Below are 23,067 nucleotides of genomic sequence, written 5' to 3'. Positions count from 1 at the left end.
CATTGTTGTTGATCACCTTGAACGGCCCATTGTACAACCGCTGTAGCGGTGCCCGGTGTCCGCCCCTTCGTACAAACACAAACTTACAGTTCTGCAGGTCTTTGGGTACATAGGTCGGGGTCCATCCATGCTGTGAAGTTGGCACGGGAGCAAGGTTGCCGAGCCTCTCGCGTAGACTGTCCAGGACTGCTGCGGGTTCTTCCTCTTGCCCCCTTGGGGATGGTGTGAACGCTCCCGGGACGGCCAGGGGTGCACCGTACACCAACTTGGCCGACAAGGCGTGCAGATCCTCTTTGGGCGCTGTGCGAATTTCAAGCAGGACCCAGGGAAGCTCGTCCACCCAGTTAGGTCCTCACAGGCAGGCCATGAGAGCCAACTTCAAGTGACGGTGGAAGCGTTCCACTAGTCCATTCGAACAGCATTCAGAGGAACTTGAGCAGGCCAAACGGGGTGATAAGTGCTGTTTTGGGGATGTTTTCAGGATGCACCGGGATTTGATGGTATCCCCAAATGAGGTCTACTTTGGAAAATATTCTTGCCCTGTGCAGGTTTGCTGTATGTGCTTGTCTCTTGCTGTCCTGTTATGTGCGGCATGGGGTAACAGTCTGGAGTGGGAGCCTCGTTCAGTCTGCGCTAGTCGCCGTATGGTCTCCAACCCCCAGCTGCTTTGGGACTATGTGCAGGGGGAAGGCCCATGGGCTGTCGGACCTCCGTACGATCCCCAATTCCTCCATCCTCTTGAACTCCTCCTTCGCCAGGCGGAACTTTTCCAGGGGGAGTCTTCGTGCGCGTGCATGGAGGGGTGGTCCCTTGTTTGGGATGTGGTGCTGAACCCTGTGTCTGGGCATGGCTACTGTGAACTGCGGTGCCAGAGTCGATGGGAAGTCCGCCAGGTTTCAGGTGAATTCGTTGTCCGACAGCGTGATGGAGTCCAGGCCGGCAACTAGGCTTCACCCAGGGAGAACGTCTGGAAAGTCTCGGCATGTACCAGTCTTTTCCCTTGCAAGTCGACCAGCAGGCTGTGAGCTTGCAGGAAGTACACCCCCAGGAGTGGTTGGGCCACGGCGGTCAGTGTGAAGTCCCACGGGAACCGGCTGGCGCCGAACTGCAGCTGCATTGTGCGGGTGTCGTAGGTCCGGATCGTACTGCTGTTTGCGGCCCTCAGGGTGGGTCCTGGCTTCCTCTTGCGGGTGTCGTACCCCGTCGGGAGCAAGATGCTGATTTCTGCTCCGCTGTCGACCAAGAAGCGGCATCCCGACTGTTTGTCCCAGACGTACAAGAGGCTGTCCTGGTGGCCAGCCACCATAGTCATTAGCAGCAGCTGGCCCTGGCCCTGGCCCTGGCTCTTGCAGGGCGGGCGAGAACAACGGGCTTTTGTGCCCCACCGCTGGTGGTAGAAACACCACTGTGCACTGTCCTCTTTACTCCTGCCTCTATGTTGTGTGCACCCCCCTGCCGGGCCTGATCTGGTCTGCTGTTGGGCGTGTGGCCTGGTAATCTGACCAACGGACACCACGCTCTCCCTCTTGGCTTTCCACAGCACTTCTGCCCGGGCCGCCACCTTCCGGGGGTCGCTGAAATCTGTGTCGACCAGCAGCAGATGTATGTCCTCGGGCAGTTGCTCTAGGAACGCTTGCTTAAACATGAGGCAGGGCTTGTGTCCGTCAGCCAGGGCCAGCATCTCATTCATCAATGCTGACGGCAGCCTGTCTCCCAAACCGTCCAGGTGAAGCAGGTGGGCACCCAGCTCACGCCGTGAGAGGCCAAAGGTCTCAATGAGCAGTGCTTTGAATGCTTCATATTTGCCTTCTTCTGGGGGCAACTGTATGAAATCCACAACCTGGGTGGCCGTCTCCTGGTCAAGGGCGCTCACCACGTGATAGTAACGTGTGGAATCAGAAGATATCTGCTGAATCTGGAACTGGGCTTCTGCTTGGCTAAACCACACACGTAGTCACAACGTCCAGAAAGTCGGCAGTTTCAGCGAAACTGTGTGAACAGATCAAGAGTCGGTCATCTTTGGTCCAAATCCCGTTTGGACCATTGGGGTCACCAATGTAGAGATGAGCTACACACAGTGCTGAAATAATGACACGCAGTTGGTAAGTTGGTTTCGAGACTAGTTTATTCAAACTTCGCGGCGCTGGCATTTAATCCCTAGCGACCGCCCTCTCCGGGCGGAAATGACGTCAGAGGTGCATTACCAAAGTCTCCCCCCGCGCGCTGGCTATTTGTGAACCGGTTCGCCTGCGCAGAAAGTGGGTTGCCACAGTACAGTAATAAACATCTAAACTCTAGAACCAATGCAAGTAGACTTTTTTTTCCAGTGAGGTTAGATGAAACTAGAACTAGAGGTCATGGGTTAAGTGTGGTAGGTGGAATGTTTGAAGGGAACATCTTCACTCAGAAGGTGATGAGAGTGTGGAATGAGCTGCCAGTGTAAGTACTGTACCTGGGTGTGATTTCAACATTTAAGAGAAGTACATAAATAGGAGGGGTCCGGACGGCTAATGGTCCAGGTGCAAGTCAATGGGACAAGGCAGAATAATAGTTCGACATGGTCTAAAGGGCTGGTGGGTTTGTTTCGTGTGGTAGTGCTCCATGACTCTATAACCATTGACAGCTATAACTATGTTGTGCAAATAAACAGTAGGCTCAGAAGATGGAAATCCTATGGCAAATGACTCACGTCATAACCCCCTAAAGCCTTTTACTATCACTTTTTCTTAGTCAGAGTCATGGAATCATACAACAAGGTAAGAGGCCATTGAATCAATTCATCTACACTGACCAGTGGGCAGCCTTCTGTATTAATCCCATCAACCAGCACTTGATCAAATGTAGCTCAAGATCTCACCTAAACACTTCTTAAATGCTGTTAATGACCCAGTTTCAATCTCTCTGTCAGGCAGTATATTCCAGGTACCAGCATTCTCTGTGCAAATAAGGTACTGGGTAATAGTTAATTGGTCACTGTAAATTGTCCTGTGATTAGGATAGGCTTAAACATAGGTGAGTTGCGGGGCAGTTTTGGGCCAGAAGTGCTTGATCCACAATTTATCTCTAAATAAATAAATGCATACATACAGTTTCTCCCTTATCCTAAAAACGCATATATTAGAAACAACAAGGATCTCTAGATTGATCCTAATGGGATAACATTAGGCATAGACACTCAACCTGTGAACCCAACTGCAAAAACAACCCTTTACCATCATCCTCGGTCTCCTATTGTCAAGCTAATTTTAGATCTAGTTAGCTGAGGATACTGTGGACCCTAAACTTTTGTACCAGGCACCTATATGGGACTTAATCAAAGGCCTTACTGAATTCCAAGTACATCAAATGCCCTGTCCCCATTGATGAATTTTATTACCTCTTCAAAGAATTCAATTAAACTGGTCAGACAAGATCTGCTCTTGACAAAGCCATGTAGGCTGTCTATGTTTCATCTCTACCTTTCCAAGTGATCATTAATTCTCTCCCACAGAAATTTTTGGAGTAGCACCGTAATATAGTGGTTAGCACAACACTTTACAGTACCAATGATCAGGGTTCAATTCCCTTTGCTGTCTGTAAGCAGTTTGTACTTTCTCCCTGTAAGCACATAGGTTTCTTCCAGGTGCTCCAGTTTCCTCCTATAATCCAAAGACATACCAGTTCGTAGATTAATTGATCATTGTAAATTGTCCCATAATTAGGCTAGGGTTAGATTGGGGGATTGCTGGGCAGCATGGCTTGAAGGATAGAAGGGTCTATCAACTCTGTATCTCAATAAATATGTATTATTTCATCTTCCAAGAGTTTCTTGGCATTGAGGATGATTTACCTCTATTCCTTTGGAGTCTGAAGAGTGAATGGTTTCTGCAAATTCTTACACAGATGGTGCAGGAGGGACCTGATGTAGCAGGTGGGTTTGCTACTTCCACAAGTTTCCTTGGAATACTGTGTGTTCATGATACATGGTCCTGACACCTCAGTGTCATCCTGAATATTGTTTCTCTACTTCAAATCATACAGGCCATGAATTCCCAGGAGCCTGAGTGAATGCTGCACTTTTTTCTAAAAGGTTTTGTTGACATCTTTGAATCTTTCCCCAGCCCCTCAGTAATTTCATCCCATGACAGACATCAGTAAAGACTGTCCACTTCACGAGCCCTGTGTAAGGCATATGGATAACGGGGCCTGCTCTGCAAAACTGGTTCCGCAATTACTGGGGGAGTTGGCTTCAGATAAGACACTGACATTGGCTCATTTCTTCCGGTAGTCTTGGAAACAGCAATGGCTACATCTCTGAGTGCTTTGAGGCACCTGCTGTAGGTAATCCAAGTCTTTTAAATGCTTGGTAGGGTTTCCCAATAGAACACGAGTTTTGTGCCTTTCTCTGACAGAATACCCTTCACTTGTCTGGATGAGTGTAGTCCCATTTATACTCAGGAAGCTCATTATTGATAACAATAAAACAGGCTATTTGATTGGTATGTCACCCACTGCTCTACTCATTGCTCCCACAACTGGTGCAGAACGTGCCACCTTCAAAATCCACTACAATCACTCAGCAAGCCTATTCCAGCAACACCTCCTAAAGTCAGGTTCTCCACCACCAAAGAAACAGACTCCAGGTATATTTGAACATCACGGCCAGCAGATTGCCCTCCAAGTTGCACACTCCTTTCTCAACAGCATTCGCCAGTAGGATTGCAACCATTCAATAAGCTTTACCCTCCACCTCAGGTTTTTTTTTTGCATTGAGCAATAAGTGTGCATCTCCTCAGATCCCCCAAAAAATGAATAAATAAAAGAAAAAAATCTCAAAAATTTACCCAAGTGAAATGACTCTGCAGCTCAATGCTGGCATAAACCCAAGCTGTTGCCATCTGTGTAGAAATTGAAACAGTAATCAGATAGATAATTTAAACTGTGCAACTATATTTTAAGTTAAACCAATTAGAGTAAATGGAATGGATGGTAATTGAAACAGTGGCTTAAATGCAGCAACACCATTCCCCAGGATGTAATTTTGACATCTCCCATTTTGATTGAAATGAGGTTTGGTAGCCCCAGTTTATTCCTGCCAAACCAGAGACAGCAGCAGAGAGAACAGAAATCATATAAAGGCAAAGATTTAGGGAAAAAAAAATCATTTGAAGAAGAACACAGGAAATCTGACATTAAATATTTTAGCTGCTGGCTTTTCTAAATGAAGAACAATGGCTCTTTAACTAATCAATACAAATAATTGGAGAGTATTTTGAAAATCTGTAGAGCAATATATTTTATTATCCTGGCACTGATATATCTTTGAGAAAGAGAATAAAGCAGAACCAACATGTTTAGCAACAGTTTGGCATCTCTCTTTGTGTAAAGTATGATTTCAACAATCAGATTGTTTCATCTGACCTCTGCCCTGCAACTCTGAATCAACAAGCTTTGGAGTCACATGGTGTCTCTGAAAACTCAATATAGGGGCTGATGAGCAAGATTTTGGTGAGTTGGTTAGGTAGTTTAGCACGGGGCTTCAAACAGCTCATAGGCCATCTGCTCTGCTTTAGAAACATTGGGCTTCTCTTTCAACACTGGTAGATCCAACCTTGAAGCAGCACTGTTGAAGCACAAGCAAGGTCACCAAGTGACAGGGTGCTGCAGTGAGATCTTAGATTGTGATCTTTCAACTTCTGCCTGCTGCTAATCAAAGCTGAGTCTTCCGTTATTGTGGATGTAAATGCTACAATATAAAGGTGCTTGTATACTATGAAAGCAATCCAGCAATCTAAAATATAACATCCAAAACAAAGCATTGCTGCAGGCAGCAATACACCATGTCATCAGAAAGCCAATAATCTCCAGTTCCGCCTTCTACTCCCTGGCAAATGAGAATGAAATGCAGCCAGTCCTCTTGGAAGAAAGTGGCAATGATTTGCTTCATGCATCACTGGATATAAAACTGTAAAATTCTGCAGATGATAAATATTGTTTGATGCCACAATCTGCATGCTTTGCCTTCCTCTGACAATGCTAGATATAGTCAAAAATATAGGATGCAAAATACAAAGCAAAGTGATGACACAGTTAACATATCAGATCAAATTATTGCAATGCGATCTAGCCATATGTAGCTAACAGAAGGAAGATTTCCAAGAACACCTCCATCTTCAATGATAGTGGATTCCAGAGTGAGTGTAATAAAGACTCAGATTCAGATTCAGTTATCACGTGTGCATTGAAATGTGTCATTTCCGCCAAGAACCAACACAACTTAAAGAAATTCTAGGGATAGCGGCAAAAGTTGCCACACATTCTGATGTCAAAATAGCATATCCACAATGTTCAGCAGAATAACACAAGTAACAACAACAGCTGAACAACAGAAACAAAACAATTGCACCAAAACAAGCCCCTTTCCTCCTACCTATGCATTTGCTCTCACACACAGACAATCCCAGAATAAAACACTTCTAACTCTCTGTGTCCAGTGGATGCGCAGATATAAGAACTCTGCCTTTTGCAGTGAAGTCACAGACTTTCAGACTTCTGATCCACCTTTGGGGATCAATCTTCATTATCAATACCATGACTCTCCAATAATGTCTGAAACATTCATCCAGAAATGTTGAATGGATGATCCACCTTAACTTCCTCCTAACATTTCCACAATCTGGGAAATCAATATTCAGCAAATTCAATCCACTCCTAGTTACATCAAAGGAGCATCTTAAAGCAAAGAATACAGCAAAGAATTTGGGAGAAGACAATATCCAATTCCACTATTGAAGACACATTCCAGCATTGGCTGCTGTTTCAATTCAAACATTGACTCAATAATTTCAAAGGTTGTCTAGATATCTCTTGTCCACAAAAAAAACACTGAATAAATCCAATTCAGAATTAGAATCAGGTTTAATATCACTGGCATACAGCGTGAGATCTGTTCTTATGCTGCAGCTATCCATTGCAATACATAATAATAAAGAAATTATACAAACCCCATTTCCAGAAAAGTTGGGATATTTTCCAAAATGCAATAAAAACAAAAAATTGTGATATGTTAATTCATGTGAACCTTTATTTAACTGACAAAAGTACAAAGAAAAGATTTTCAATAGTTTTACTGACCAACTTAATTGTATTTTGTAAATATACACAAATTTAGAATTTGATGGCTGCAACGCACTCAATAAATTTGGGACAGAAGCATGTTTACCATTGTGTTACATCACCTTTCCTTTTAATAACACTTGTTAATCATTTTGGAATTGAGGATACTAATTGTAGTAGATTTGTAATTGAAAATTTTGTCAATTCTTTCTTGATATAAGACTTCAGCTGCTCAACAGTCCGTGGTCTCCGTTGTCTGATTCTCCTCTTCATGATGCGCCAGGCATTTTCAATAGGGGATAGATCTGGACTGGCAGCAGGCCAGTCAAGCACACACACTCTGTGTCTACAAAGCCATGCTGTTGTAGCCCGTGCAGAATGTGGTCTGGCATTGTCCTGCTGAAATGAGCATGGACGTCCCGGGAAGAGACATTGCCTTGATGGCAACATATGTCTCTCTAAAATCCTAATATATGTCTCAGAGTCAATGGTACCTTCACATACATGCAACTCACCCATGCCGTGGGCACTGATGCACCCCCATACCATCACAGATGCTGGCTTTTGCACCTTTCGCTGATAACAATCAGGATGATCGTTTTCATCTTAGGCACGGAGAACTCAACGCTCATTTTTTCTGAAAACTAGCTGAAATGTGGACTCATCTGACCACAGCACCCGGTTCCACAGTCTTTCGGTCCATCTGAGATGAACTCGGGCCCACAGAACTCACCGGCGTTTCTGCATAGAGTTGATGTATGGCTTCCTTCTTGCGTAATACAGTTTCAAGTTACATTTCTGGATGCAGCAACGGACTGTGTTAAGTGGCAATGGTTTTCCAAAGTACTCCCGAGCCCAGGTGACTATAATTGTCACAGTAGCATGACGGTTTCTTAGGCAGTGCCGCCTGAGGGCTCAAAGATCACGCGCATTCAACAGTGGTTTCCAACCTTGCCCTTTATGCACTGAGATGTCTCCGAATTCTCTGAATCTTTTCACAATATTATGTACTGTTGATGTTGGAAGACCTAAATTCTCTGCAATCTTGCATTGGGAAATGTTCCTTTTGAACTGACTAACAATTCTCTCATGAATTTTGGCAAAAAGGGGTGAGCCACAACCCGTCCTTGCTTGCAAAGACTGAGCCTTTGATGGACGTTACTTTTATACCCAGTCATGATACCTCACCTGTTACCAATTAGCCTGCTTACTGTGGAGTCTTCCAAACTTGTGTTACTTGAACATTCTGAGCACTTTTCAAGCTTATTTGAACTCTGACCCAACTTTTGTTGAGTGTGTTGCAGCCATCAAATTCTAAATTTGTGTATATTTACAAAATACAATTAACTTGGTCAGTAAGACTATTGAAAATCTTTTCTTTGTACTTTTGTCAGTTAAATAAAGGTTCACGTGAATTAACATATCACAGATTTTTGTTTTTATTGCATTTTGGAAAATATCCCAACTTTTCTGGAAATGGGGTATGTAAAATGCAATAAGAAATACATTTAAAGAAAATTAAGTAGTGCAAAAAGAGAGCAAAAATATTGAGGGTTAATCTAATTATTTGCTAATCAGTTTACTCTCAATTTGCTCACCAAAAGAAATGGTTCAGCAATGTTCAACCTGAGTATTTTTCAGGACAATATAGCCCCAAATCGAAGTGCAGTCCTGGTGCAGTGCTGAATTACAGAGACACGGTGAGAGTTATTGCACAGCACCCAGATGGCAATAGGACAAGTGAAGCATCGAAGAGAGCTGGTGAATTGAAGTCAAGTAGGCATCAAGGACTAAATATTCCAATTGTTGAAGACACACTTAACAGAAAGGAAGATGCAACCAGATATTGAAAGTCAGTTCTCTCAGCAGATCATAGCAATAGTAATTTACAATGATATCCTAAGTCCAACCACTTTCAGTTCCTTAATGAATGACCAAACTTCCATTGCAACTCAGACGGAGATTTTCTGCTGATTATTGCACAATCTTCAATTTTATTCACAGCTTCACAAATAACCAAAAAAAACGAAGCAGGAAGAGGCCAATGGCCCAATAAAAACTGCCTCAACATTCATAAGACTCATCACATTTCTGAGGACTCCCTTTATGTGCAATTATTGATCTTCACAATGATTAATGACTGATCATTATGCTTAATGATTGACTTTAATTTTATTGCATATCAATTATAAAGATACTGGAGTATTATCAACACATTTTCCAGGATAGATGGACTTCAGCAACAGGCATTAGTGTTGCTGGGAAGTTGGAAGAGGCTGCAGGTAGAAATACAGTAAAGCTCCAAGATCTAACTCAGACTGGTATGGAGACCTCCAGAGATTGATGCCAGGAGAGATGTCCTGTCTGCCAGACATATCAAAAGACTTGCCAGGGCCTCCATTAGAACTGGCAAGAGAAGTATTAGCATGAAATGCAAATCTCCACAGAATGGAGCAAGGGCATGTAATCAAATTGACCTTATTATATTCAAATATAACTGTTGCTCTTTCATGATTTTACTTACTTAGCCATGTGTGTGTGTGTGTTCTCTCTCTCTCTCTCTCTCTCTCTCTCTCTCTCACTTTTCCAAGATGCCCTACACACCACAACATTGACTATATATTCTTGACATCCTATTAAAGGATTTTAAAGATTATTTTTAAATGTTTGTTTGAAGATTTACTTTATTTGTCACACATACATCAAAGCATTGAAACATGGAGTGAAGTGTGATGCTTTGCATCAACAACACAGCCCAAGGATGTTCTGGGTGCAGCCCACAAATGTCATCAAGCACCCAGTGCCAACGTTGTATGTCCACAACTTACTAACCCTAACTCATATATCCTTGGAATGTGGGAAGAAACTAGAACTCTCAGAGAAAACCTGCACTGTCACATAGACTAAGCCAGCAGACTGACGTAATGAAAAGATACTTCAGCTCTTTACACATATATTGGAAGACATCCAGATGGAAAAGAGGCTCTTGCCTAACACCAATGAAGGCAAGCACCCGATGATCAATGGGTCAAGGAGCCGCCAATCCACATACCACGATTGCCAAACTGCAAACTGTCAAGAATACTTACTCATGATATTTGACTATAATTATAACAATTATCTTTTGATTATCTATGAACACTTTCATCATCCTGTGCTACTGCATCAATACAACCACATTTCTGTCAATGCCTACATGTGAACTGTTTTATCTCTGCAGGGTCTTGGGAAAAACCATGCTACCCTCTCCCCAGGAGAGGGCGACATGGAGCAGGAAATGCAGAAACTGGTGGGTGAAAAGTGAGAGAATGATCATCATATCAAGGATGCATCTGACACCCCACGGGAACAAAGCAGAACACTGAAAGGCATGAGCAGATTGGAGAGATTTAGATCATAGGAAGTACACCAGTCGCTAGTGGGTTGCAGTATAGAGCGTAATAGTAACACTATTACATCGCCAGAGGTCAGGGGTGATTTCTTCCATTGTTTGTATAGACTGAGTACATTCTCCCCATGACCACCCTTTGGGTGAATCGGAATCAGAATTAGATTAAATAATGTTGTTTTGAGATAGTAGTAGATTGCAATACATAATAAAAACTATAAAGTATAGTAAGTATATAGATACTACTTACAATATATACATTTAAATTAAATAGGTACTACAAAAAGTTGTTTTTTTCTGATCTTTTGCAGTGGTTCCTCCACATCAGATGCTGATGCAACCAGTTAGAATGCTCTCCACAGCACATCTGTAGAAATTTGCCAGTCTCTTTGGTGACATAAAAAGTCTCCTCAAACTCCTAATGAAATGTAGCTGCTGCTGTGCCTACTTTGTAATTATATCAATCTGTTCTGCCCAGCATAGATGCTCAGAGATGTTGACACAAGGTACTTGACACAGTTCACCCTTTCCATTTTTGATCCTTTGATGAGGGCTGATGTGTGTTCCCTCAACTTAACCTTCTTGAAGTCCACAATCAATTCCTTGGTCTTACTGATGTGGAATGTAAGATTGTTGCTGTGATACCTCTCAACCAGCTGATCTATCTTGCTCCTGTGCACCTCTTCATCAACATCTGAATTTCTTGTAACAATAGCTGTGTTGTCAGCAATTTACAGATGGCCTTAGCCACACAGATTGTCCTTAGCCGCACAGCCATGGATGTAGAGAGAATAGAGTGTTAAGCCTGTATCCTTAAGGTCAGTGAGGAGAAGATATTGTTTTCAATCTGCACACACTGTGGTTCCCAATGAGGAGGTCAAGGATCCAGTTGCAGAGGAAGGTACAGAGGCCCAGGTTTCGGAGCTTGTTGATTAGAACTGAGAGTATGATGGTGTTGAAAGCTAAGCTATATACAATAAACAGCAGCCTGATGTAGGTACTGTCCAGGTGACCCAGGGCCCAGTAGAAAGCCAATGAGATTGCATCCGCTGTAGGCCTATTGTGGCGATCAGCAAATTGCAGCAGGCCCATCTCCTTGCTTAGGCAGGAGTTGATTCTAGCCATGACTAACCTCTCACAGCATTTCATTACAGTAGATATGAATGACATTGGGTGAGAGTCATTGAGGTAGCTCACCATGTTCTTCTTGGCACTGATTTATTGCTGACATTTGAAGCAGGTGTTAACCTCCAACTGCAGCTGAGAGAGATTGAAGGTGTCTTTGGATACTCCCGTGAGTAGGTTAGCACAGGTTTTCAGAGCCCTACCAGGTTCACCATTGGAGCCTGACGCCTTGTGAGAGTTCACTCTATTAAAAGATGCTCTGATATCAGCCTCAGAGACAGAGATCACAGGGTCATGAGATGCTGCAGAGCTTTGCACAGGTGTAGCTTTATTCACCCTTTCACAACATGCGTACAATGTTTTGAGGTCATCTGGGAGTGAAGCATCACAGTCATTCATGATTTTAGGTTTAGCTTTGCAGGAAGAAGGAAGCTCAATTTCTACTTTTAATGTCTCCCTTTTCCCTTCTTAGGGTGTATGGGGTTCTGGTGAAGACTCTGAGCTGGCATTACACTCAGACTTCAGTTCTTTGTGATGGCAGGACCCGCTCCTGGGGGCTCACGACGGGCCGCTGTTCGAAATCTCAAGGACACAGCCTAGCAGACAAGCACTCCTTTGGGGTTCCAAGGTTTGTCACCCCTGGATGGCTGATCCTACGCCGATGCCACTGACTGAAGCGTTACAGGAGAAAATGGAATATCAGAAGCAGCAGATCAGCTGCCAGAGGCGCTGTACTAGAGAAACTCTCTCATTGGTGGAAGGGAGATTGTTGCTGATCCTCGAGTCGGAGAACTCAGGAAGGAAAGTGGCACTGCCGACTTTATCATCACAAATCAACAAGTTGTTTTGTTATGTCTCCCTTCTCTCTGTGAAAGGGAGCACCGTTTTTTCCCTTTATTAGGGAGAGAGAGCCTGCTGTATGTTGAATTGTCAGGCAAATCATTAGTATTTGTTGTACTTAAGATCGTGGTGTTATTGGGGGCTTTGCAATTGCTTGCTTGGTGGGTGAAATGGCTTTTTTGCGGAAGGGGGGAGTAGGTGAAGGTTTACTGCTGCTTGTGCGTAAAGGGGGAGTAGGGGAGGCTTTGCTGTTCTAATGTTTTAACTGTCACTCATTCTTTGGGACATTCTTCTGTCTTCATGGATGTCTGCTAAGAACAAGAGTTTCAGGATGCATACTGCATACATTTCCCTGATATTAAACAGAACTCTTGAAATATTGAGTAATGGTCTGCAAACTCTTCGAGAGCTGGCATGCATCAGATTCCCTCCCTAACCTTTAATATGGCCTTCTGTAGATCGTACTCAGACCTGAATCACCGATCTTGACTGCCACTTAGAAGACTACAAATCTCCTGGTACATCCATGGCATTTGGTTTGGGTACATCCAGTATGTTCTTGAAAGCACACATTCATCTACACAGGCTTGTTGAGGTCAGTGATAACTGTGGTATATTCATTCACTCTCCTGAATATTGTCCAGTCCACTAACTCAAAGCAGTCCTCTAAAAGCTCCTCTGCCTCCCTTGACCATACCTTCGTAGTCCTCACCATTGGTGCTGTGGACTTTAGTCTCTGCCTATACACTGGTAATAGAGGTACTGCCATGTGATCAGAATTTCCAAGGTGTGGGTATGGAATAGTACAGTAGGCATTCTTGATGGTTGTATGAAGTAGTCAAGAGTGTTAGCAACAGGTGTTATGTTGGTGGTAGTTGTTCAGAGATTTCTTCAAGCTGGCCTGGTTGAAGTCTCCCGCAACAATAGGAAGGCTTCAGGGTGTGAAGTGGATTGTACATCACTATTAGCATGATAGCAGAAAATTCCCTCAGCAGATAAAAAGGATGACATTTCACCTCTGGATATTCCAGGTTGAATGAGCAGGTCTGAGGCAGAACCACCACGTTTATGCATCACGATGAGTTAATCATAAAATGTACTCTACCACCTCTGCCTTTAAAAGCCTGAACTGTCCTGTCTTTACTGACAATGGCTAGGCTACATTGCTGTGTTTGAAATAGCAGGGAATAGCCATGTTTCGGTGAAGCAAAGTACAAAGGAGTCCTTAATGTACCTCAGGTCCAGTAATCTTGCTCTGAGATAATCAATTTTAATGTCCAAACACTGTACATTAGCCAGCAGGATAGTCAGGAGTGGAAGTCTAGAGTCTCTGCATTATAATTGTACCTGTAGATTACTGGGGCATTCCCACTTCAGTTTTCTTATAGGGGAACTGCACTTGCTATCTGAGAAATGTTGATTTTGAGTTTCAGTGAACTTTTTAAGTATCTTAAAACCATGCTTTGTACTGAACTACCCATGGTTGTGACTGTGGGTTTCAGCTGTAGTTGTCCTAAACAGGAATACTAGATGATTTCCATTGGAGCAGCACTCAAAAAGTCCCACTTAATGGCACCATCTTATTGGGTACCCTAATTTCTTTCAATATTCCAAAGATGTTCAGGTTAGAAGATTAATTGGTCACATGTGTGTGTATTTGGGGGGGGGGAGGGAGGGGACACCAGATGGTTGGGCCAAAAGGGCCCATTACCATTATGTAACTCTTTAAAAAAAAAGCTTGGCAGCAGGCATAGAAAATCAGGTATGGGGGCTTGCCAAGGGGAGGTCCATGCAATCATATCACCCCAGAAAGCTCAGATGAGGGCTACAACTGGGATGCTCTCATAACAAGGCTGATGTGCAATCACACAAGGATGGTCCGCAGGGCAGCATGACAGTATGACCTCATGGCCTTTTCAAAGAAGATTGTGTGCACTTCTTGGCTGAGACGCAATCGTGTCACACAATCCCAAACAGTATAAATTGAAGAAGTTGTGGACATACATACTTTCAGTCCTTTCTGAGGCCTTACTTAATCGAACTAGATTTTTCCTCTCAGTCACACAGGCACAGACAGTAACGACTGAAAAATTATTCTCTGGATTGTAGATGAATGAGAAATCACATTGAGATGTACAATATTCACAAAGGATTGAAGAATAGATAGAAGGGAGGACACTTATGCTTATTGGAGAGCTAAGAAGCTGGTGTCATGCTTTGTAACTCCAAAACATAAAAGTAATTGAAAAAAAACATAGAACCAGGAATGCATGCCTTCGTTTTGTATCTACTTAAGTGAAGTGCACGTGTACAGTAAGACATGGGGGGCATGATGACGTATGCCATTCACGTGCTTTTACATATAACCCATAATAAATTATGTATTCAAATGAAAGAGTGCTTAATCAAACAATATAATTACAATATTATTCAAATATTACTGAAATTGAGACAGCAGCAGAGGCCACCATTTAAGAATGGTAAAGCCATTTTGGACTGAGATGAAGGAACATTTTTTTTTAAGGAAAGGATACTGAATCTGAAAGGTTCTTGATCCTATGCCAATGAATGCTCAGTTTTGGCATTCATTCAAAAGATAACTGGATATTAAAGGAATCAAGAAAAATAGTGATAACACTAAAAAAAGTGGTTCAGTGGTTGAGGATCAGCCCCAGTTTTTATGAGGATCACATCTTTCTAAGACTTACCTACTTACATTTGTAAGTAAAAGAGGTAGTGGAATAAGGTACATTTTAATCATATCTGATTACACTACGTTTTTTGGCAACATGCAAATAAAATAGCCCTTAAGATCACCTTTAAATTTCGTACCTCACTCCTAAACACTATGCCCTTTTACTTTTGATACTCTCAACGATACGAAGAATATGTCACTTCTTTACCCTATCTACGCTTCTGATAATCTTATATACTTCTATCAGGTCACCTTCATACTGCAGGGAAAATAAGCTAAGCCTATCCAATTTATCCCAGTAAGTAATGCCCAACAATGGTGTTTGACTCTCAAAATTCATTTGACCAGCTGAGCAAGCCACTTTGTTACAGAGCAATAGGAAATGGCAACAAAAATGCTGGCCTTGCCACCATTACCAAAAATCTGAAAAATGAACAAAATTTTCAGATTTCAATTATTTCAGGACAATTCACAACTTCATAGAAACACAGACGAGACCAAAAATCAATTATTATGATTCAATTGATTGGAGTGTTGTTTTAAAACTTGAAAATATTAACAAAATAATATAACAAAACTTCCATGTAACATTTTGGTTAGTAAATAGATCGATGTGTTGGAACACTGAGAATGCTCATTTTCATTGAGTTCTGCTGCTCGTTGGCTATTTGTTAAGTACACAGAATGGCATCAATTTAAAAGCCAAAGGAATGTTTGATTATTTAACTATGTCTGCATTTCTTACTGCCTCAGGAAAGCAGCTAATCAAGGACCCCTTCTATCCTGATCATTCTCTTCTCTCACCCCTCCATTCGGACACAGATACAAAAGCTTAAGAATTCATACAATCATATTTAAGGACAATCTATCCCACTGTTATAAGACACTCGAATGGACCTCATATAGAATAAAGATGAATTATTGATCTCTCAGCCTACATTTACATGTCTGCATTTTATTTGTCTACATATACTGCCTGTTCTCTGTAATTCTAGCATCATATTCTGTGTTTTTTTCATTTGTACTACTTCAAAGTTCTTGTGTATGGAATGATCTGTCTGGATGGCATGCAAACAAAAGTTTTACACTGTATCTTGGTGCACGTGGTAATAATAAATGCATTGCCATATGTAGAAATTATATAACTTCAGCACAGTGTTTTTTCCATAAGTCTCTGATGTGACAATAGATAAATATGAGAAAGTGACTTGAAGACCTACTGAACAATTGACTGTCAGTCCACTAATTTTGTGACCCTGCCTCTCCAGAAATATGGAAAAAATACTAATTAATGTGTAATTAGAAAGTCTGGAGATTTGTTTTATCACAGTATGCCCTGGGTGAAGTTCAGAGATTTTATTACTGGTAAATCATTTGATCAGAGCAAATAGTGTACATTGGCAAAAAATTCTGTATTTTGCTTTTAATCAACTTCAAATTAATAATATTTTAATCACTGAATGTTGAATGAAACAAAATCAATTGAACAGAAAAAAATTCTCCATTGAATTTCTTTTCCCTACTGAAAAGAAAATAAAGATTTGAATTCTATGATGTGTCTCATGATCTATTCAGGATGTCTCACAGTATTCCACAAGTAATAAAGTGCTTCCAAAGTCTAGTTGTAATGAAAGAAACGTACAGTAGATGCAAAATTGTGCCTGGAGTACTGAGAACAATATCATTAATATGCTGAAAGTCATGTTCTGATTTAATTGGTCAGAGTGTAGTTATTAAAGCTTGAAAATATTAACAATATATTGTAACTCTAATGGGCAAGGTATTGTGAAAAGGGAGGACACAGAAATAAGGGAATGCAAGTTCAGAGCTTCAGCATTTTTTTTACCTATGCTCAAATACAAAAATGTGCCCTGGTGTGACATTTCCTCTGTAAAAATATAAGAAGCACACTATGCCAGCTGAAATGTTGACCAGGCACAGAGAGAGAGAACATGGTGTCAATACACTTAATCAGATGAATCAATTAAACTGGTGCCATCAGAGACTCAAGGACCACTTTTATCCACCTTTTATCAGACTATTGGATGATCTCTCAAAACCTAAAATAATAACTCTTGAGCAACTATTTTACCCCATACTTCAGATGTCAGCTTGCACTTCATTTCTCTGTAGCCACAACTTCATATTCTTAATCCTTGTTTTTCCTTTTTAGTACCACCATGTAATTATGTGTCTGATTGGAATGGAAAGCATAAACCTTTCACTTTTCCTTGGTATACATGACAACAATAAACCAATCCAATCTAACAATAAATCACTCCAATCCTACATCCTACTCATTAACACCTGAGGCCAGCTGGGTTTATGCCAGCTCCCAGAAGAGCAATCCTATCATTGCCATTTATTTCCAGGTAGCTTTGCATTTTTTCTCTCCCACATGTTCATCAATTCCCCTTTGATTTTTTTGTTGATCACTTATCTACACAAAGTAATAACTTACATTGACTAATTAACCAACCTCATGAAATGTGGGAGGAAACCATGCGGTCACAGAAAATACCCAATATTGGAATCAAGTCTAAGTCCCCAGACCTATGAAGAGGCAGTGTTACCTGCTATATCACAAAGCTACCCTTATCTGAAATAGTTAAGTGAACTATTAACTATTCACTTAAGTGAACTTAGCATCATCGATTGTTTGTCCTGGAGCAACCACAAAGACACCATGAAAGCACACTAGTGCCTTTACTTCCTCAGGAGGTGAAGGAAATTCAATATGATACTATTGGACTTCACCATTCTTCATAGATGCACTGTAAAAATGATCCCACTGGATGCATCACAGCTTGGTATGGCAAATGCAGCACCCAAGAGTGCAAGAAATTGCAAGTCGCCCTGTTACAAAAAGTGTTGAGTCCTGGCTCCATATGGAACAGGAATTGGAAGCTACCTGACTGCAAGACACTACAAAGGATTGCAAGGTCTGCTGAGAGGATCATCAGGATATCTCTTCCACCCATCAGAGATATTTATCTAGAAAGCTACATTTGCAGGTCCATTGGCATTGTCAATGATCCCTCCAATTTGCCGAACAATGCCTTTGACCTCCCCTTACCATCAGGCAGGAGGTACCATAACATTAGTATGAGAAATGTTAGAATGGGAAACAGCTTCTTCCCTCAGGCTGTGAGAAAACTGAACTCCCTGCTACGACCCAGGTCTCATCACATATGAAGCACCAATAGCATATACTGTTTACCTTTTGACTTGTGTCATAAATGCACCATATTATTTGTTAATTTATTTGTGGTAATAGTACCTAATGAGCTGTGTCTGAGCAATATGTACCGTGTAGGTCATCTTGCTCTGGAGGCAGGTTGTTTCATTTGGCGGTATACATGTGTACAGCTGAATGACAATAAACTTGAACTTGATAATCTACATCATCATGGTGCATGCATCATGTTGTTTTATCTGCACTACACTTTTAATGAAACTGTAACATTACATTCTGCTCTCTGTTATTGCTTGTCCTTATTCTGGTAGTAATTTGTATTACTAGAATGGTTTGAAATGAATGTTTTTTTTAATGTATCTCAGTACATGTGACAAAATAAACCAATACAAATGAAACCAGGCTTGATAAAGGGCCACAACTATATTAGTAAATCGTTGTGAATACCTCTTCATTTGTAAGTAATTCACTAATGAATTGAGGTACTTAGGAAAATTACTGACAAGAGGCAACAGCCAATCTCTGGAGAAAGGACATTTAAGTCAATCAAGGAAGAACACTTTGAGGCGGAACGAATGTAAGCCTTGGCTTCCTCCACCTTAACAACCTGATTAAGAGTCAAATAAAGACAAAAAAGAAGAAAAACAAGGTAACCAACATTGTCCACAACTGATCTAACAATGAGCTGCTTGACTGCCTCTGCCATTATGGGAGAATATCTTTATTATTATTTTATTATTATACAGCGATAAATACAGTATCCCATCTTTAAATAAGAAGATAAGAAATAGCAGTATGAGAAGGTTATTTAGTCATCAAAACCATCCAATATGAAACCATAAATCACAGGAATTAGGACATAGGGCATTCAGCCTATCCAGTTTGTTCCACCATTCCATTATGGTTGATTTATTTCCCTCTCAATTCCATTCTCTTGCCTTCTTCCTGTAACCTTTAACAGACTTACTATCAAGAACTTATCAATCACTGCTTTAAATATACCCAGTGACCTGGCAATGAAAACCACAGATTCACCACCCTCTGGCTAAAGAAATTCCTCCTCGTCTTTGTCCTAAAGGGGCATCCCTCTGTTCTGAGGCTGTGTCCTCTAGTCCTAGACTTCTCAACTATACAAAACATGCTCCCCTTATCCATTCCATCTAGATCTTTCACAATCTGACAGGTTTCAATAAGATTCCCCCTCATCTCAAACAATATCTTCCAGCCTATTCTCAAAATCCAAGGAAAATTCCTTTAACACCAAAATCATTTGTTTTCTGTTTTGAATGTATTCAATCACTTAAGTCTCCAGAGGCCAAGAACATGTCCACTGAGATTTTCCATGGGATATATCTTCTTTTTTTCTAGGTAAGTAAACTAAAATTATACGTAATACCTAGATATGGTTTCATCAAGATCTGATACAATTGTAGGAGGACATCTCTACATTTCTATTCAAAACCTCTATCAATTAAGGTCAACATAGTAAATGTCTTCTTGACTGTCTGCTGCCCTTCAACTTTAGTTTTCATTGACTTGTATACAAAGGTACCATTTTTTCTTTGAATAGTAACTCTTCCCAAATTTCTACTGCTTAAAAAACTCAGAATCAGAATCTGAATCAGCTTTATTATCACCGGCATGTGTCGTGAAATTTGATAACTTAGCATCAGCAGTTCAAAGCAATACATAATATAGAAGAAGAAAAAAATAATAAATAAGTAAATCAATTACAATATACTTAAATTGAATATATTAAAATACATGCAAAAACAGAAATAAAATATATTTAAAAAGTGAGGTAATGTTCACGAGTTCAATGTCCATTTAGGAATCGGATGGCAGAGGGGAAGAAGCTGTTCCTGAATCTCTGAGTGTGTGCTTTCAGGCTTCTGTATCTCCTACCTGATGGTAACAGTGAGAAAAGGGTGTGCCCTGGGTGCTGGAGGTCCTTAATTATGGACTCTGCCTTTCTGAGACACCGCTCCTTGAAGGTGTCCTGGGTACTTTGTAGGCTAGTAACCATGATGGAGCCTACAAAATTTACAATCCTCAGCAACCTCTTTCAGTCTTGTGCGGTAGCCCCCCTATACCAGGCAGTGATGCAGCCTGTCAGCATGCTCTCCACGGTACATCTATAGAAGTTTTTGGGTGTATTTATTGACACACCACATCTCTTCAAACTCTTAATGAAGTATAGTTGTAACTGCATCGATATGTTGGGACCTGGTGAGATCCTCAGAGATCTTGATAACCAGGAACTTGAAGCTCCTCACTTTCTCCACTTCTGAACCCTCTATGAGGATTGTTATTTGTTCCTTTGTCTTACCCTTCCTGAAGTCCACAATCAGCTCTTTCATTTTATTGACGTTGAATACAAGGTTGTTGCTGTGACACCACACCACTAGTTGGCATATCTCACTCCTGTACATCCTCTCACTTCCACCTGGAGATTCTACCAACAATGGTTGTATCATCAGCAAACTTATAGATGGTATTTGAGCTATGCCTAGCCACACAGTCATGGGTATAGAGAAAGTAGAGCAGTAGGATAAGCACCAGTGTGATCATCAGCGAGGAGGAGATGTTATCACCAATCCACACAGATTGTGCTCTTCCGGTTAGGAAGTCACGGATCCAATTGCAGAACCTTGGCCTCTGTAACTTCTCAATCAGGACTGTGGGAACTATCCTCTCCTATTAGATACCTTCTTCTTCAGCCCTCTACCTCGTCCATCTATTTTGTCCCAGCTTCTCACTTCACCCCCTCTCCCATATCCTCCCACCTTCCCCCTCACCTGGTCTTCCCTATCACCAGTTAGCTTGTACTCCTTCTTCTCCCCCACCTTCTTATTTAAGCTACTTTCCATTCCTGATAAAGGGTCTCAGCCTAAAGTGTTGACTCTTTATCAACACACACAAAATGCTGGAGAAACTCAGCAGATCAGGCAATATCAATAGACAGTCAATGTTTCAGGCCAAGACCCTTCTTCAGGTCTGAGAAGGAAGGGGAAAGATGCCAGAATAAAAATGTTGATTCTTTATTCCTCTCCATAGATGCTGCCTGACTGCTAAGCCCTTCCAGCATTGTGAGTGTGTTAAATGTTAACCACTACCTGTCCACTGTCAAAAACTTTAATGTATATTCCTAATCTACCAGAGACAATCTACTCCTCAGGCCATCATAGACTCTTTTGCTTAGATAGAAATACCTGGTTCAAATTGCAGTACATTCTCACTTCAATCATATAATAGTAACACTTCTTAAAGCAGCTTCATAATAAGATTAGTAATTTAGTCTTCCTCATTGCACAGAACTAGATCTAAAATAAACTGTTCATTTGTCAATCCTTAATTCACCTTAGAAAACTGATCTGTTCTAAGAATTCAACCTGTACATTGATAATGCTAACTTGATTCGCTCTGTCTTTCTGTTCTGTTATCCAGTTAAATGCATCTTTGAATTTTTTATTAAACCATTTGCTGTCTCTGCCTTCAGATACTGATAATCAGTTCCAGACGATGTTTGCTGCCCCTGGTTTCTTCTTAGCTCCACCCAAATTGTTTTTAACTGTACAGCAATGACATGATTAAAATAGAAAGGGTGCATAAAAGATTCAGAAGGATGCTGTCTAGATTGGACGTCTAAACAAATAGTTCCGGATTGTATTGCTCTGCAAACCTTCACTGTTTATCCTATGCCAAATAGTTCTGGTCTATCTCAGAGAATAAAAACAACTTACAGAGCCCATAGTAGTTTAAAAAAAAACTACTCACGCTACAATTTTAAAGTTGAAATATAAACTGTTGGAAACACTAAACAGGGCAGGCAGCATCCACGGAAAGAGAAATAGTCAATATTTCCGATTCAGAACCCTTCATCAGAACTGAGTGCCATAAGGCCATAAGATACAAGAGCAGAATTTGGCCCATCAAGTCTGCTCTGCTATTTCATCATGGCTGATCCAAATTTCCTCTCAGCTCCAACCTCCTGCCTTCTCCCTGTACCCCTTCATGCCCTGAACAATCAAGGTTCTATCAATCTCTGCCTTAAATATACATAAAGACTTGGCCTCCACAGCTGCCTGTGGTAACAGAATCCACAGATTTCAGTCCTGGACTTATAATGCTGTTTCTCTTTCCATTGAATGTTTCTAGCATTTTCTGTTGTTATTACAGCGTCCATAGTACATGTAAGAACATATTAATGTACCTGAGTGATAGACAGAGGAACAGAACATCAAATAAAAAAAAACAAAATAAAATGCAGACTCTGGAAGTCTAAATGAAAAAAAAACTGAAAATGCTAGAAAAACTCATTAGGTCTGGCTTCATCTGTGTGAAGAGAAACAGAATTAATGTTTCAGATATGAATCTTTCATCTGATGAAGAGCCCTCTACTTGAAATGCAAACTCTGTTTCTCTCTTCCCACAGATGCAGTACATCCAATTTGCAATCATTTATTATTAGAGTGCCACAAGGTGCAGCTGAGCACCTCAGTTGGTTTAAATTTCTGCAAATAATTTAGAGAAAATTATTTAGATCCAAAAGACACCAACTGGGTGGTGGAGAAAAAGTGAACAAATATCAATGTGGACAGATTCAAAAGAACTTTGATTAACTTGGTGTGCAGAAGGTGAAACAAAGAAAATACTGCAGGGTAGAAGATTTGAAACAAGTTACAGGTAAATATGGTAATTATAATGTTAATTATATTATAGATAGAG

At 41.1% G+C, this 23,067-nt stretch overlaps 1 protein-coding gene and 1 pseudogene across 3 annotated transcripts in view; one reads left to right on the top strand and one right to left on the bottom strand.

Annotated features, from left to right (window-relative positions):
• ctnna2 (catenin (cadherin-associated protein), alpha 2) overlaps nucleotides 1–23,067 on the bottom strand; it is a 1,188,004-nt gene that overhangs the window by 671,071 nt on the left and 493,866 nt on the right. The gene's annotated exons all lie outside the window — the stretch shown is intronic.
• Nucleotides 10,361–23,067, top strand: part of LOC132390683 (nuclear pore glycoprotein p62-like) — a 62,247-nt pseudogene continuing 49,540 nt past the window's right edge.

The sequence above is a fragment of the Hypanus sabinus genome, chromosome 3 (assembly GCF_030144855.1).
Source record: "Hypanus sabinus isolate sHypSab1 chromosome 3, sHypSab1.hap1, whole genome shotgun sequence".
Classification (NCBI taxonomy): Eukaryota; Metazoa; Chordata; class Chondrichthyes; order Myliobatiformes; family Dasyatidae; genus Hypanus; species Hypanus sabinus.
This window is presented reverse-complemented; position numbering and strand designations above follow the sequence as displayed.